This window comes from Catharus ustulatus, chromosome 4, assembly GCF_009819885.2.
Source record: "Catharus ustulatus isolate bCatUst1 chromosome 4, bCatUst1.pri.v2, whole genome shotgun sequence".
In the NCBI taxonomy this organism is placed as follows: Eukaryota; Metazoa; Chordata; class Aves; order Passeriformes; family Turdidae; genus Catharus; species Catharus ustulatus.
Window position 1 is genome coordinate 46,425,471 of NC_046224.1, and position 14,324 is coordinate 46,439,794.

The following is a 14,324-nucleotide window of genomic DNA, read 5'->3' on the forward strand; positions in this document are numbered from 1 at the left end:
CAGACATAAGAATAAATTTGCTGGAAGTAGATCAAACCATGCATTTAAAACTTGCCTACAAAGGATTTCCTCACTGAGATTTCCTTTTCTCTCTTCCAAGCAATGGAGGTTTCCCAGGCCTTTTTTTTTTTTAATTCTTCTTACGCTCTACAGGAGTAGGAGGTCTTGCATGTATCTTCACCTTCCTCTTGAAAAACTGTTGCAATAGGCACCAGGAGTAATAGGATGTTCCAAGAGGCTTGAGGACAGCGTGGAAAAACAGGGCTGGATGAAAAGCCCATCCCAAACTCTCCAAGAAGAAACTGGGAAGCTACAGGGAGGCTTTTGTTTTCTGTAGACTTTTTCAGATCTTTGGCCTCATGCACCATATGCTGTTTAATGCCATCTCTAAGTATGTTCCCTGCTTATTGTTATACCAGTGCTAAGTGATCTAATAATTGATCTGAAACAGTTTGCAGCATAAAGCAAAGCAAGATCTCTGAAAGTCCTGCTTTGCTGTTTCACCAAAGCCCTAAAGAGAGAATCTGGGGAAGAAGGTGCTGCAGGGCAGGTGCAGAGAGATTGAGAAGTGGTTGAGTCACCCTGCTCGAAAACCAATCTATATCTAATTAGTGAATACTTGTCACAGCCCTGGAAGGTATGTAAGTATTGCTGCTCAGTTTTACAGCAGTCTGGGATGGAAAGGAACAAATTCTGCTGTGTTTTAAAAATGCCTTAAATGCCAGTTGAGTGAAGGCAAATTAGGCACTAATAGCTGTGAATGTGCCTTATAAAGTACAACTTAATGCCCCTACTGATTAGAGTTGCTGTTTACAAGCTACAGAACCCTTATATTTACTGTTCCTTCAATACTTTATGATTTTATTAAATTTCACATCCACAAACTGCTTTTTCTTGGAATGCATGATGAGATATATGCTGGAAAGCTGCTAACAGTTGGGTTACTCGTTCCAAAGAGAGGAGATTTGTGTTCAAGTGTTGTAGAGTGGGTTTGATGAGTCTTTGAGCACTTGCTCTAGAGGAAGATATCCCTGCCTGTATGGTAGGAGGATTGGAACTAGATGGTCTTTAACCTGTTCCTTTCTAGCTCAGGTAACTGTGATTCTTTGATGTATCTTCTTATGAGAGCGACCCCATCTGGCTTGTGGATAGGTATCTGCTCTCTTCTAGCTCCTGGGAAACGTAAGATGCAAGATGAATGACAACACACAGCATCTGAACACAGGAAAACAGAAGTGAAGTACAAATATAGGTTATCAAAACATACATTGAATTTTCTCCTCCAGAGCCCAATTCCTTTACACTGCTAATAATTACTGGGTGAGTGGGGAAAGGAAGGAGGCTTGTACAGCTGCTGTTAGAGCAGAAAATTTTAAAAAGTTAGTCTTGTACTCTGAATTAAACTAGAGTACTCATCAGCCTCTAGACTTATTGCATGTTTAGCTGATTAATATACTAATCATGTAAAAATATATTCCTGGCAAGCGAAATAATATTCTATATAGGTGTTTTTATGGGGATATCTGCTGAACCTGGGAAGGAGATTCAGTGTCTGAGAATACCATGCATTTCTTGTCACTGCTTAAAGCAATCTGTCCAGAACACATTATTTCTTGGCACTCTTGGCTTTTATTATTTAGCAAGAACAAACTTTTTTTCCCCTCTGAGTGGATGTCACTTGAATATAACCAGAACAGCTAAAACTGATTTTGAACATCTCGAAAGAACCTATTACGCAAATAAAGTGCACTTTGGGGCTTCCATGTTGACGAGTTGAAAGAAAGACACTTTCAAATTGATGCATGCTTGGGAATGCTAATGAGCAGTCTTGGACATATGACTAAACAGCAGTCTTCTCCAGGATGTGCCTGCCAAACAATAGCTACCAATTTTATTTTTATTACAGAATCTTCTCCAGTATATGGTATTCCTTCTTTCTTGTTTTGAATTTTTTCTCTTTTCTTTCTTTTTCTTGTCATTCTTATTTTTCTCTTCATCATTTTCTGCTAGCTGAATATTAAAAAAAAACCTAATAGTAAAAAAATACTGTTTATGATCAGTCCTTTTAATAAAATATCTCTTGGGATTTTTTGTTTGGTTTTTTTTTTTGGTTTTTTTTAAGAAACAGAAGCAGCAGCAAAAGTTTAGAAACGCTCTATAGTTTCTCTAGTATGGAATTGGGACATATAAATGGGGAAATAATTTCACTTTGATAAGAGGTACTTCATCCTTGTTTAACTGATTTCTTTGTTTCTTCTTCTAAACTGCAGAATGTCAAGATTGCTTCCAGATATAACTATTACATCTTTATTACAGAGAATTCTCAAAATTTCAATAGGTCTGGCTGTAGGAGTACATAATATTCTGAATATCTGCAGGTATACATCTATGGCTGAAACCACTGAAGTTTCCTCACTTCTGTAAGGTCCAGTCTGAATTATTGTTGTTTTTAGCACACTGCTTTTAAAACCTGCTGAATGCTCAGCCTTGCTAGTTACTCCCTGAGCCTTATTAGGATGATGCCTGAGGTTGTCCTGTTGGGACTGTATTCCTTATATACGTTTGTCCCCCTCAAAAAGGTGCTACTAGTCTGTAGGAAAATTAATACCCTAAGATGCCAACAACTAGAAAAGCCTAACAACTCACAAATAAAAGGGTTGAAATGCTGTAGCAGATAGAAGTTTTGTGATGCATTTATATTCTTGATGGATATGAAAGGTTAGGGCCCAAATATGGGAACACACAGCCAAATACATTATGTTAGTTAGCACTGACAAACATGTCAGCATGGAAAACATTTTAGAGAAATTTAAAGATATTTTATACATTAAGGCGACAAATAACTAACAGCATGGAAATTGTCCATTTCCTTTATTAATGGAGCTTATATTGAGAAAATATACCTTGGGAAATACATAAATGAACCAAGAAGATGGGCACTAAAGACAAAACTGCTGAGTGCAACCATGCTATAATTTCTTGGTCCAGGGACCATCAAAAGGAAAAATCAGTATTGTCCAAGGTTAAAAGTGACTTAAAACCCCTAAGTGGCAATAACTGTCCAAACAGGAAGAAATGACAGAGTTATTCTATTACACTGAACATTAAATACATTTGTCAATGAGTTCTAATGGCAAGATGGAGTGACTTTTATGCAGGTGAAGTCTCCTGAAGAAGCAACTTCTGCTATATATTGACTATAAGTTTGAATAATAACCTTTATGTTAAAATTTCTTTCAGAAAACAATGCCAACTTGTATTTTTCTTACAATTGACAATAAAATCAGATATTCAGTTCTTCTAAAAGTAATATCCATATTTTGCTATCAACAAAATGGTTCTTTAAATGTATTACAAAGACATTCTCCAGATTTGATTCTTTGTATACAAATATATGAATAATTTATGTGACTGAATGTGATTTTACAGATCATTAAAAATTTGCACAGCCAGAAATGCATTCCTGAAATCCACATTTTAGTTGTATAAAAAATTGTCATGTTAAGCAGTCTGTTAAAAATGGTCATGCGGATGTATCTGACTGTTGTAGTTGTCTTATGATGTCAGAACTGTTTGTGCTAGTTTCTTTACTGTCATCATATCATTACTTTTTGAAAGAGATGTGATAGGCTTAAACATTCTGCTTATCTAACTCATGATTGACAACTGAACTTCTGCACTGCCAGATAACCACTTATCTTCATACAACATAGTATTCCAAAATTTAACAGGTTGCAGCTATTCGTAATTGCATCTGCTCAAGCTGTAGCCTAAAAAATATACTGTATTTTCTTAGAAGATGTTGTTTTCTGAAAAGGTGCTTTTTTGGGGGGGAACTGCTGTGTCATTGTTGAGGTACAAGAGTGTGAAGGTTCTGCATACACCCATAGGCATGTCCAGGGCTTTCTTCATGGCTTTTGTAGTGTGAGTCAGCTGGTTCCTTGGGAAAAGAGAGGCTGAGCACAAGAAATGATAAGGTAGGAAAGTGTTACTCTTCAATTACTACCACAGGAGTTTACTGAAATGACTATTTTGAAATCAAATAAATTCTGTGGTCCAATAAAGTGTGCCTAAAATATGTCTGTTTCCTAGCCATCATTGTTTTAAAAATGTCTGGTCCTCAATTTCAAAATATCAGATGGGATGTATGTGCTTTAGCCATTAATGATGACTAATGCTAAAGCAAAGATGCTAAAGGTTTTAAATCATAAGACCTGAAATGGTATTTAGGAACAGCAGAAAGTTCAGCTTTCACCCCTTTGAAAGGTCAAATGGGAATAAAAAAAAAAAGTCCCCAAACTTTTATAAAAGCAATAATATCTTGCCTTTGTATAGTGGTTTGGTTTTTTTTTTTTTCCTGAGCACTGTATAAACATTAATAACAGCAAATGTTCTGCAACTTGTGGAGTCTCCATTTTACAGATAGAAGAAAATAAGGAGTGAAAAAAGTTATGGTCTAAACTCTCAACAGTGCCACTTAGGTCAACCTTAGAAAACCTTGCTTAATTTATAGTATTACAGAATAGCCAAAATTCCCAATAAATTTACAGAAAATATTAATAATATAGTACTAATGTAGCCAGATCCAGAAATCCTGAACACACAACCTTAAAAATTAACTGTCTTTCTCACAGCCACACATGAGCAGCAGGAATGGCACTAGAAAGCTCTATTTGAATTTTTTCCTCTGGGTTAATATAGGGCATAAATTCATCAGATAGCAACCAGTGGAACTGGTAATGTGTCCTCTGTATAAAAAAGAAAAGATCACATTGCAGTTTGGGTTTAGTTTCTTTGGGGCAAAAATCAGTCCTACCATGGTGTATTATGTGTGGTCAACCTCTTTGAAGCCAGATCAATTCATGTCTGGGCTTGCAGCCTGCCAAATGGGAGTACTTTAATTCTGCTCAGTAACTGGTACACAGAAATACCTTGCATACCTCTTCTAAATCTAGTTCATAGCTGTATTTTCTGTTTCTAGAAAAATCCCACAGATCTGCACTATGTGACAGAACCTTGCAATCAGAACGGTGGTCTGTCAAGCCCTCTCTTCTGGCTGGCACTGGGAAGAGCAAACCTGGCCTTTTCTCTTGGTTATGTGTGTTGCTAGAGGATACATCCACAACCATCTCCCTTTAGTATCTATTTATAGATTTTTATGACCATGAATTTGTCTAATCCCTTCACGAACATGATGATGCCTATATTCTCCTACTGATTTTCTGAGTTTCATTGGCTGGTATCTAGTTCTTATCCCAAAGAATTTGTTGAATGGTGGATTGTATTCATTTCACTCACCAGCACCTTCTTGTTTTCATCACAGCCTCCTGTGATGGTTTTGGCTGGGGTAGAATTGACTGTCTTCACAGCAGCTGGTATTGGGGCCATGTTTTGGATTTGTGCTGAATACAGAGATAGATATATCTGATAACATAAAGATGCTTTTGTTATTACTGAGGAGGGCTTCTACAGAGCCCAGGTCACTCCTTCTTTGGTATTGCTGCACTGGTGAGGAGAATGGAGGTGCCTGCGAGGTTGAAGGGACACACCCTGGACATGTGAGCCCAGCTGATCAAAGGGATACTCCAGACCAAATGAATTCATGCTCAATATACAAAGTTGAGGAAAGGAGGAAGAGAGGGACATTTGGAGTGATGGGTTTTCTCTTTCCAGGTCACTGTCACATGTGATGGGGCTGTGCTCTCCTGGAGGTGGCTGAACACCTGCTTGCCCATGGAAAATGGTAAATTGTTTTGTTTTGTTTTGTTTTGTTTTTCTTTGCTTGTGTGTGCACCTTTTGCTTTCCCTATTAAACTGTTCTTCTGTCAACCTGCTGGTTTTACTTTGATTCTCCTGCCCATTCCACCACACTGTAGGGAAGAAGGGGATTGGGCAAATGTCTGCATGATGCCTAATTTCCAGCTGGCCTTAAACCACAGCACCCCCTCCAGTTTTTCCTTCTCCAAACTGAGAAGTTGTAGTTGTCTCTTTATGTAGGCAATGGCCCTATCTTTAATCATTTCAGTTGCCCTTCTCGAGATCCATAGCTTCACACCAGCTCAATAAATGTGCATTGCCAGGCTAAAGAGCTCAGCTCAGCCTTGCTGCATTGGGCATTCCTGCCCTGTTTTAATGTCTGGTGTAGTCCTGCCACAGAAGTGTGATTTTATATCCACTGACTGCAACACTAACACTGCCCTACATTCCCATCCCTGCGATTAAAATAGGAACAGTAGCTCACATGTGGAAACTTTTTTTCCCCCCTTTTAATTGAAAGAATAGGAAAAGAAAAGGAAGCTATTTCATTATGCTTTTAAAAGGGATTGGGAGATGCTGGCAATCTCCAGAAAAGCTTCTTTTTACTGCATTTTGTCCCAAACCTCACAAAATTACTGTTCAGCTATGCAGTGACTGCACAATGCAGATTTGCTTTGTGACTGCCTGGATTAAAACTCGTTTTACAATATACCTTCCAAACAAAATCCAGATTCTCAAGCTCTCTTTCATTTATAGAGGTAACAAAGTCCTTTCAATTCTTTTGTGTTCTTTAAAAAATGGTGCTTCTAAAAACATAATGAATTTCTGTGTCTTAAAAGTAGGAAGATACTTAGCAGCTTTATTAAGCAAAATAATTAACTTAAATATTTCAGAAGAAAGAAAGAAATGAGCTGGTTATTGATTTGTTTGACTAAATAGGTGCTGCAAGTCCATCCTGGGGCAGTAGTTTAGTGACCTCATTCTAGTACAGAGTTTTTACAGCTGGTAGGAATATGACAGGTATTTCACAGGTGGTAGGGATATTATCTTGGCATTCAAAAGTCACAAATTCCTACTGTCTTCTGCCATCAAATACTGTGTGAATATATGCACGCTACTGAAGTCACAGATCTTTCTAGCAAAATTCCACTGGAATAAAGACCTTAAATCAATTTTTAAAATTTATCCTTTTTTCCCTTTCGTCCCAATTCTGTGCCTATAACAGAAGGCTAGTATTACTGTGTGCCCAAAGCATGGACAACCCAGGGTAGCTGCATGTCATTCAACCTTGTAGGTAAAAAATGTACACATCTGAGTAATGCAAACATCTTTCTGTTCAATGAGAATATTAGGGTGCCTTCAGCCATTGAGATGTCTGACCTATTTTATATTGATGCTGTCCTGTAACCCAGTTTCCTGCTGGGTCCTGATGAACCACACTGCTGAAGAAGGGGTCCTGTGGCCTCCTGGGGTGTCTTTAGAGTGGATCCAAGACACAGAGCCTGAGTGTGGCTCTGATGGCTTGTGCCGTGTTCACTCTCCGCAGATTGGTAAACCTTGCCCTAATGAGTGTTCTGTGTTCCCTTAACCTCCTAGCAGGCCTCAGAGCATCCAACATATCCTCCTGCTGTCAGTGTGTAAATGCACTGCTCTGTGGGCCACTTCTTTTCAGGTGCTTCAAAGCAAAAGACATGAATATGTGTATAGGCACAGGCATGGACCTTGGGGTTGCAATCAGAGTGCCAGAAGAGGTCTGTGGTGTGGGAGGTTACTCAGAGGCACAGGTCACTCCTCACTTCTGCCAGACAGACACTTTACAGCAGATGATTCAGCACCCCCACACCCTCCTTGGGCACACTTGGGTGCTTCATATAGGAGATTTAGTGATAGTTTAAAGTGACACATAGGCCAAAGTGTCGGTGGTGTCTGCGTTCCTGACTTTAGTGTCCTGCATCTGTTCACCCAAGTTCTTTCCCCCAGAGCTGTTGCTCACTAGAGTGTAATAGTTTTGATCTCTTCATACTGTCACTGCTTCTTGGTGAAGCTTGAAAATATCACAAGGCTAAATGAGATCTTAGTTTACCTTTAAAATAGACTCCAGCAGTTCTAAGGTAAATGTAGTTTAAATATGGAGCAGAAAAAAGTCTCTCTGGAAAAAACACTTGGATCTCTGCCGAAGCCACTGCTGAGCTGCCATTTCTCCATTAGTTCAATATTCAAATGCTAGACTGAAAATGACTCTTGCTCTTCCTCACGAGGACTACTTAAAAATGGAAATTACTCTAAATTGCCAGGCAATAATTTCTCTCAGGGGGTCTGCTACATTTTAATTCTACTTACTTCTCTCTTTTCTCCTATGTACACCATCCTTCAAATGTTCTATTTCCTTAAGGCTGTTTATACTCCACCATGAAATTTCTGCGCTCTGTCTGCCAGCAAAAATAATCAAAAGTAGGATTGCAGAAACCAAGAGATGTCTGTCTTAGCTGGCACACCTGGGCTGGGTAAAATGACCCTATGTGGTCAATGGGTAAATTGACCATATATGAAAGTCCTCCTAAGTACAGTAGATATTTTTTTCATGATCAGGATAAATAGTTGATTATTTCTCAGGTCATGGTAATGTTTTGCAACTGTTCTGAGTGAAATAGTGTAGCAGTGAATTTATAAGAACCACTTAAATTGTGGAGAAAAAAAAAGCCTCTATGCTCAGCAATGAAAGAGGCTGGAGAGCCAAACACAGGTGGGGAGAGCCTGCAGAACATGATACATCGAGAGCTTTCCCTCAAGACTCTCCTCTGTGCAGGAAAGGTGCACACATTCATCTCTGCAACTTCTGCAGTCTTGCTTTGGTTTCAGTCTGCTGCTGAATTCTCTACCTAATACACATGCAGAGCACAAGTGAGTGAAATCCTGTTGAAATTTGCATGCCTTCAGCATTTGATACAAAAGTGCCTTCAGAACTGATTACAACAGAACTAAACTTCAATGGTTCCTTAAGTCCAATGACTGACATGAAAATATCTCCAATAGCTATATACTGGAATACCAGAATTGCTGAGAGTAGGAAGGGCAATTTTTTGTTTTTTCTAGTTATTAGAAAACTTCAGGAGAGAGGATGACATTTTACATGAGCGAAGAAGGATCAGATCATCCTTTTCACCACCCCACATGGAAAATGGCCAGTGAGCAATTCATTCTGTACAGAACAACAATTTTTTTTTTTTTGCCATACATTCTGCAGTGCTTGAAACCCATAACCTGGAAAGAGCTGAGTCCAACAGAAGCATGTCCTTCATAGCACTGCATCTCTTTGCATCCTTAAACCTTTCTGGTTTATCTTGATCCACTGAAGTCCAGAGAGTTTCTGTGAGTTGATGCTGAGGTGGATAAACCAAAAAGAGGAAAGAAGAACCAAATTGATGTGGAGCTGTAAGACATAAATCAGTGTCAATCAATATTCTATGCTTTTGGAGACACTAATCAATAAAAGACACAGTATTGCTAAGAATGCCTTAGTTTTCATTAACATATGAAAAAAACAAAGTCAAAGAGAGTTTTTTCTGCTTTTTTGTTTGTTTGCTTTAGGTTAGTATGATGCATTGTGTCTCAGGGAGAAAATTTTAAGTTGTAAATTATGCAGAACTAGGCAGAGGTGGTCTATGTGCATTTTTTTAGTGGTAGAATTATAATTATTTATTTTTCTTTCTGTTCCCTAAATGTCTGATTATTTAAAAAGTGTAACATGAAAACACTGATAGGGATTATGTGCAGGATAAAAAAGAGTGACAAGAAGTAAAGTTGACTGTATAGAAGGTGCTGAGTTTTCAGAATATCCAACATCTATATTTCTTTTCTGATGTAACACCTAACAACCTTGGAAATATTCATCCCTGAGGATTTAATAGGTCTGGCCTTATTATTTTCTTAAACTATGGTTAGAGAAACAGTAGGCAAAGACCGTGTGTCAATTTGCAATTAATGAAATTAAAACAAGGCTGAGCCAGACATGAAAGTTGTGTTTAGCCTTGAATTTTTATTAAACTTGTTGAGATAATCTGACCTAAGCATTGCTATTAACACAGCTGAATTCGTGGAGCGTGTATTCAAAGCAGGCTTTGATATTGCAACTAAATTAAAATTGATTTTGTAATGGGACTATCTGGTATTTTTTCTTATTTAAAAATCTCACTTCAAACTAAGTGGCTTATGTTTGACAAGTCAAGGAAATCAAATAATTTATATGTGATGGCAGGCAAGTTCATAATGAAGATATATATGGACACAAAGTTATCGATAACAATAAAAACCCATGTAGTACTTACCCCATAATGTTCTTTCCTTTGCAGTTGTGCCATTGCTAGGCAACTGAAAATGGATGAATAATAGATTTCAGATGTATATCTATACACTTACATTAGGCTTCATTTGCAGGTTCATGAAAGGGATTTGTGAAAAATGATCATCTTTCTGATCAGGTTCCGATATGTCTTTACTGCCAAAAAGGATGAGAAAATAGATTATTTCTAACAGGAACAATTTCTGTTGATAAACAACACAACTGCGTACTTTTTTTTTTTTTTTTAATGCAGTCTTCCATTTAGCAACTGAGCATTTTCTCAAATTTTCATGCTTCAATTTTTTAGTCACCATATTGTGATAATGTACAAGCTATGCATCCCATTGTTGATTAAATAATCAGTAACTGAATTAAAAAATATTAATAAAATTTCTTTCAGTAGGGATTATATGTAGTTCTAACAGGTGGGAACTCTTTTTACTGAAGTAAATAATCTAATGACCTCTGTAATTTAAAATTCATTTAAAATCAAGTTACTCAATTCCAACTGCATTTTCTACATGCTTCAACAAACATTAAATTCTTATTTCACAGTAGGGACAGAGAGATTTCTGTAGGAGTTTTAAAAGTAGCTGACAATTCACATTTTCTCTACAGCCTGCCAGTCCTTCCAAAAGGGGGGAAAAAGGAGAAAAATCTAGTCCCTTGATAATTAGTACCCTTTGTCAAAGCTTCAGTTACAGTTTGATGAAAAAATTCCTAAATGTCAAGAACCATGCAGTCTGATAAATATGGATGACATTTAAAAAGCAGAGGAGGCTGTTTCTAGAAAAGTAGAAGAGGTACAAAGAAATGTAATATTTATGTTGAGAAATATTTTTTTTTTACCATGTATTCTCCTCATATATTGACTACTTTGTACTCCTAGTTCTGTTTTCCATGATGGCTGTGATCCCTTTGTCTTATATCAAATGCCTCATCTGCATTTTGCAGTGTTTCTTCAGTGGAAAACAGTACATTTGAATGACCCAGGCCTTTCCACTTGTAATCACTCAATATAATTGATTGAAAAGACAGTCAGAGAACCCTCCAAATATTTTAATTTTTCAGTGTCGCTTAAATTTAGCAAAAGGAATGACACCCTGAGAAAATGAAATGGCATGTACTCGTAAATTGCTAACTGTGTGATACAGATCAGTCACAGCCCTCGGTGATTACTCTTTAAACAAGTCTGTCTCGCAAGCATATTCAAAGCAATTGACTTGCTGAATGTTAACAAACTGAAGGGGAAGATCTTTTGCTTCTGACAAGTATGAAAACTTGCGTGTTGGAAAGTGTTTTTCAGCACGTTGAAGCCAAATCTGGTTCTCCCCATTGCCTGTGCTGGGTGTGACAGTACCTCCTACTGCAGTCTTTGTCAGCACAACACTCAATAAACAAGCTATAACAGAATGGAAGATTGTCATGGAATAAACAGCTAATTGAAAAGTAATGTGCAATGAGAAAAGATTAAGTGGCCAAACTTCTCAATGACAGGGTTAGAAACGTGTCGGTGTGTTGCAGTGACAGAACGAGAGACAGGGGCTGTAATGAATTAACAGTCTTCATTTCCTGGTTTATCATCCTGCCAGAGCCAAGAGCATTAAGAATGTAAATGCAGTCACACAGTAAGATGTCATCTCATCCTGCATTGACAGGATCCAGGTGCTATTCCATTTCTGACTTACTTTTTGGGAGATGGCAGTAGAACCAGCCAGGTCCCTTAGTGGTGGCATACCTGGACTACACTGCCTAGTGACTGTCACAGCAGCTCTTACTGCCAAGGGGTTCCTGTGAGCTGCTCAGCCAAATCTACTTTTATCAAAATTCAGCAGCTACAAACAAAAATGTAGCCTACCATGTTACAAAAATCGACTGTAAAATTTTATTTCTGGGTCAATTTTAGAATGTCCAAAACTGTTTAACTTATTTATGAATGTCAAATATGTGTCTTTCCCATTTAACTGTAATACATGAAAATATAAAAATAAATATCTCTCAGATTGTCTTAGCAAGATCTGTCTTAACATATCTTGACCCTTATAATAGATTTTGAGATAGCTTTCAGATGAAGGCAGTAATATAGAGCCAATTTATCTCATCAATATTAAATTGCACCTTTCATATATGTTGAAACTACCATGAGTTTACTTAATAACCTGAAAGATTTTGAACAGCTCATTAAAATTTCCATCCTTTAACCGGCTCTATGGCCTCCATCTATTTGATTCATTATCTCAGATATGTCTCCAACACTGACTCCATATTGCTTTGCACTTCTGGAATATTATGATGCCAATTCCACAGCAACAAGGACTGAGAGACCTGTACAAAAATAACATGTGAGATCTGCTATGCTAGTGTCTTTATTCCATCCCTCACCCTTGAGCTGCTCAATCCACTTCTTGCCAATATGCAGATCACAGAGATTTCCCTTTCCTCAGCTTTGTGAGGCAAATGAATGGTTTTCAGCTTATTGCAAGACTGCATTTCTCTCCAGGCTTCCTCAGGGATGCATGCTGAAAGGAAAGAAGAGCTGTTATCATAGTAGTAGTTCTCCTTGCACCAAGAGGGGTACAGTCTGGCCTCAGATAGGAAGATGATGCCCTACCAACGAATATTAAAGGGATTAAAATATCAGCACTGAGAAAGTGCCCCAAGCCCTATGAAAGATATGCATACAGGTTGATATTTTTTTAACTGGTAAATGAGGAGAAAGATGCAGGAAGATAAAAAAATACTGGCAGTATTGAGTTTGTGGAAAGACACAAATCTTGAAACCCTCTCACCAGGCATATGTCCAATCATGGCTCTGTGTTTCTGAGAAAACACAGATGCTCTGCCAGCAATCAGCAAATCTACAGAGGTGTGACATTTTGCTGCAGTGCATGATGTTTCATCATCTGCACTATGAGAAGGTCCTGAAATAAGGACTTCAGCCACCAGTTTCAGCTGTGATCCTAATTACTATTCTGTCCTGTTTCTGGTGAAATCAGGGAGAGTACATTGCCAGGGATACCTGGATAAGGCTTTTTGTGACCAAAGTCCTGCAGTTAAACAATACATACATATTCAGGTAATATTGTTTTCAGGATTAGTCCCTGTATGGCTAAATTAAATGTCCTGCAGAACAGTTAAAATACTTTCTGGTTATCTATTAAAAGCAATGGCATATATGCACTTGAACACAACTGCTACAGCAGTTGTTCAGAATGTATGTACTGTATTTTAAGTCACAGCCTTGCTTATAAAAATTTCGTCTGCCCTTGTGTAGTCTGTTGTGTTGGTTGTGGGCTTTTGTTTTCGTAGTTGATTTCTCAAGTGAGCTTTCCTTCTTGCACTGGACTGTTTGATATGCACAGCACAGCAGTACCTTTAACTGGGATGGTAGTTATACAGAGAGAAACACAGTGTTGTCATCTCCCTTCCTTCTGGGAGGGCTTTGCAAAAATTGCTTTTCATGAAAAAAAATCGTTGAATCTTCTTAAGGGTGTTGGAATTCAAGTAGCAAAAGACTAGACAGAAGGTTATTTAAAATGTAATCCCTTTGTTTAAATATTCACATCCCTTAAAAAGAAAAATTCATAAAAGTGATGCATAGTTAAAAATTAATAAAATTTAATTTTTCACATGCCATAGCTTCTGTTTCATAAAACTATGTATTTGAGAATGAAAGCCATGTGATATTTTTAGTATTGTCATTTTTTTCTAAGGCAAATGTAGGAATATCTTTGTCTTCAGGAACAGCACTTCAGCATGAACTTTGAATCCCAGCCCCCAGCCATCAGCTTCTTCCTAGATTAGCTGAGTGCATTGGGTCTATTTAACCATTAGCTTTTATTGAAGGATAGATGAATATCAGTCCCTGAAGAATAGCGAATTAGCTACTGCCTTGTAGCAAAGCATTTTCTCTTTTCACTCTACAATAGGTCTGCTATAAGCACAGCTTTTCATGATACAACTGGCAAGTAAAGTGGCAGGTCTGGGGAAGAAAGTGGAAATCTTTTGAAAAAAAAGACTCTTAATGTGCAAGGGCTTTTGCTTTCATTGTAGTAACCTTTGAATAAGGCGATCTTTTGAGAATAGACTTTTATGATAAAAGGATTTGAGTAATACTTAACTGGTCATTCTAGTGAGTTTTAAACAACATATGTTTAATTGCATATAAAAAGTCATAGCATCTCTTAAGGTAAAAAAAACCCACAAAGTCTCCAAAATAATTGAAATA

General features: G+C 37.6%; 1 long non-coding RNA gene across 4 annotated transcripts in view; it reads left to right on the plus strand.

The window, feature by feature from the left end:
* LOC116995468 overlaps window positions 1-14,324 on the plus strand; it is a 75,344-nt gene that overhangs the window by 36,104 nt on the left and 24,916 nt on the right. For all 4 annotated transcript variants that reach the window (XR_004417737.1, XR_004417736.1, XR_004417738.1 and 1 more), the window contains one exon: window positions 5,674-5,743. This is a non-coding gene — a long non-coding RNA (uncharacterized LOC116995468). The remainder of the gene's footprint in view (window positions 1-5,673; window positions 5,744-14,324) is intronic.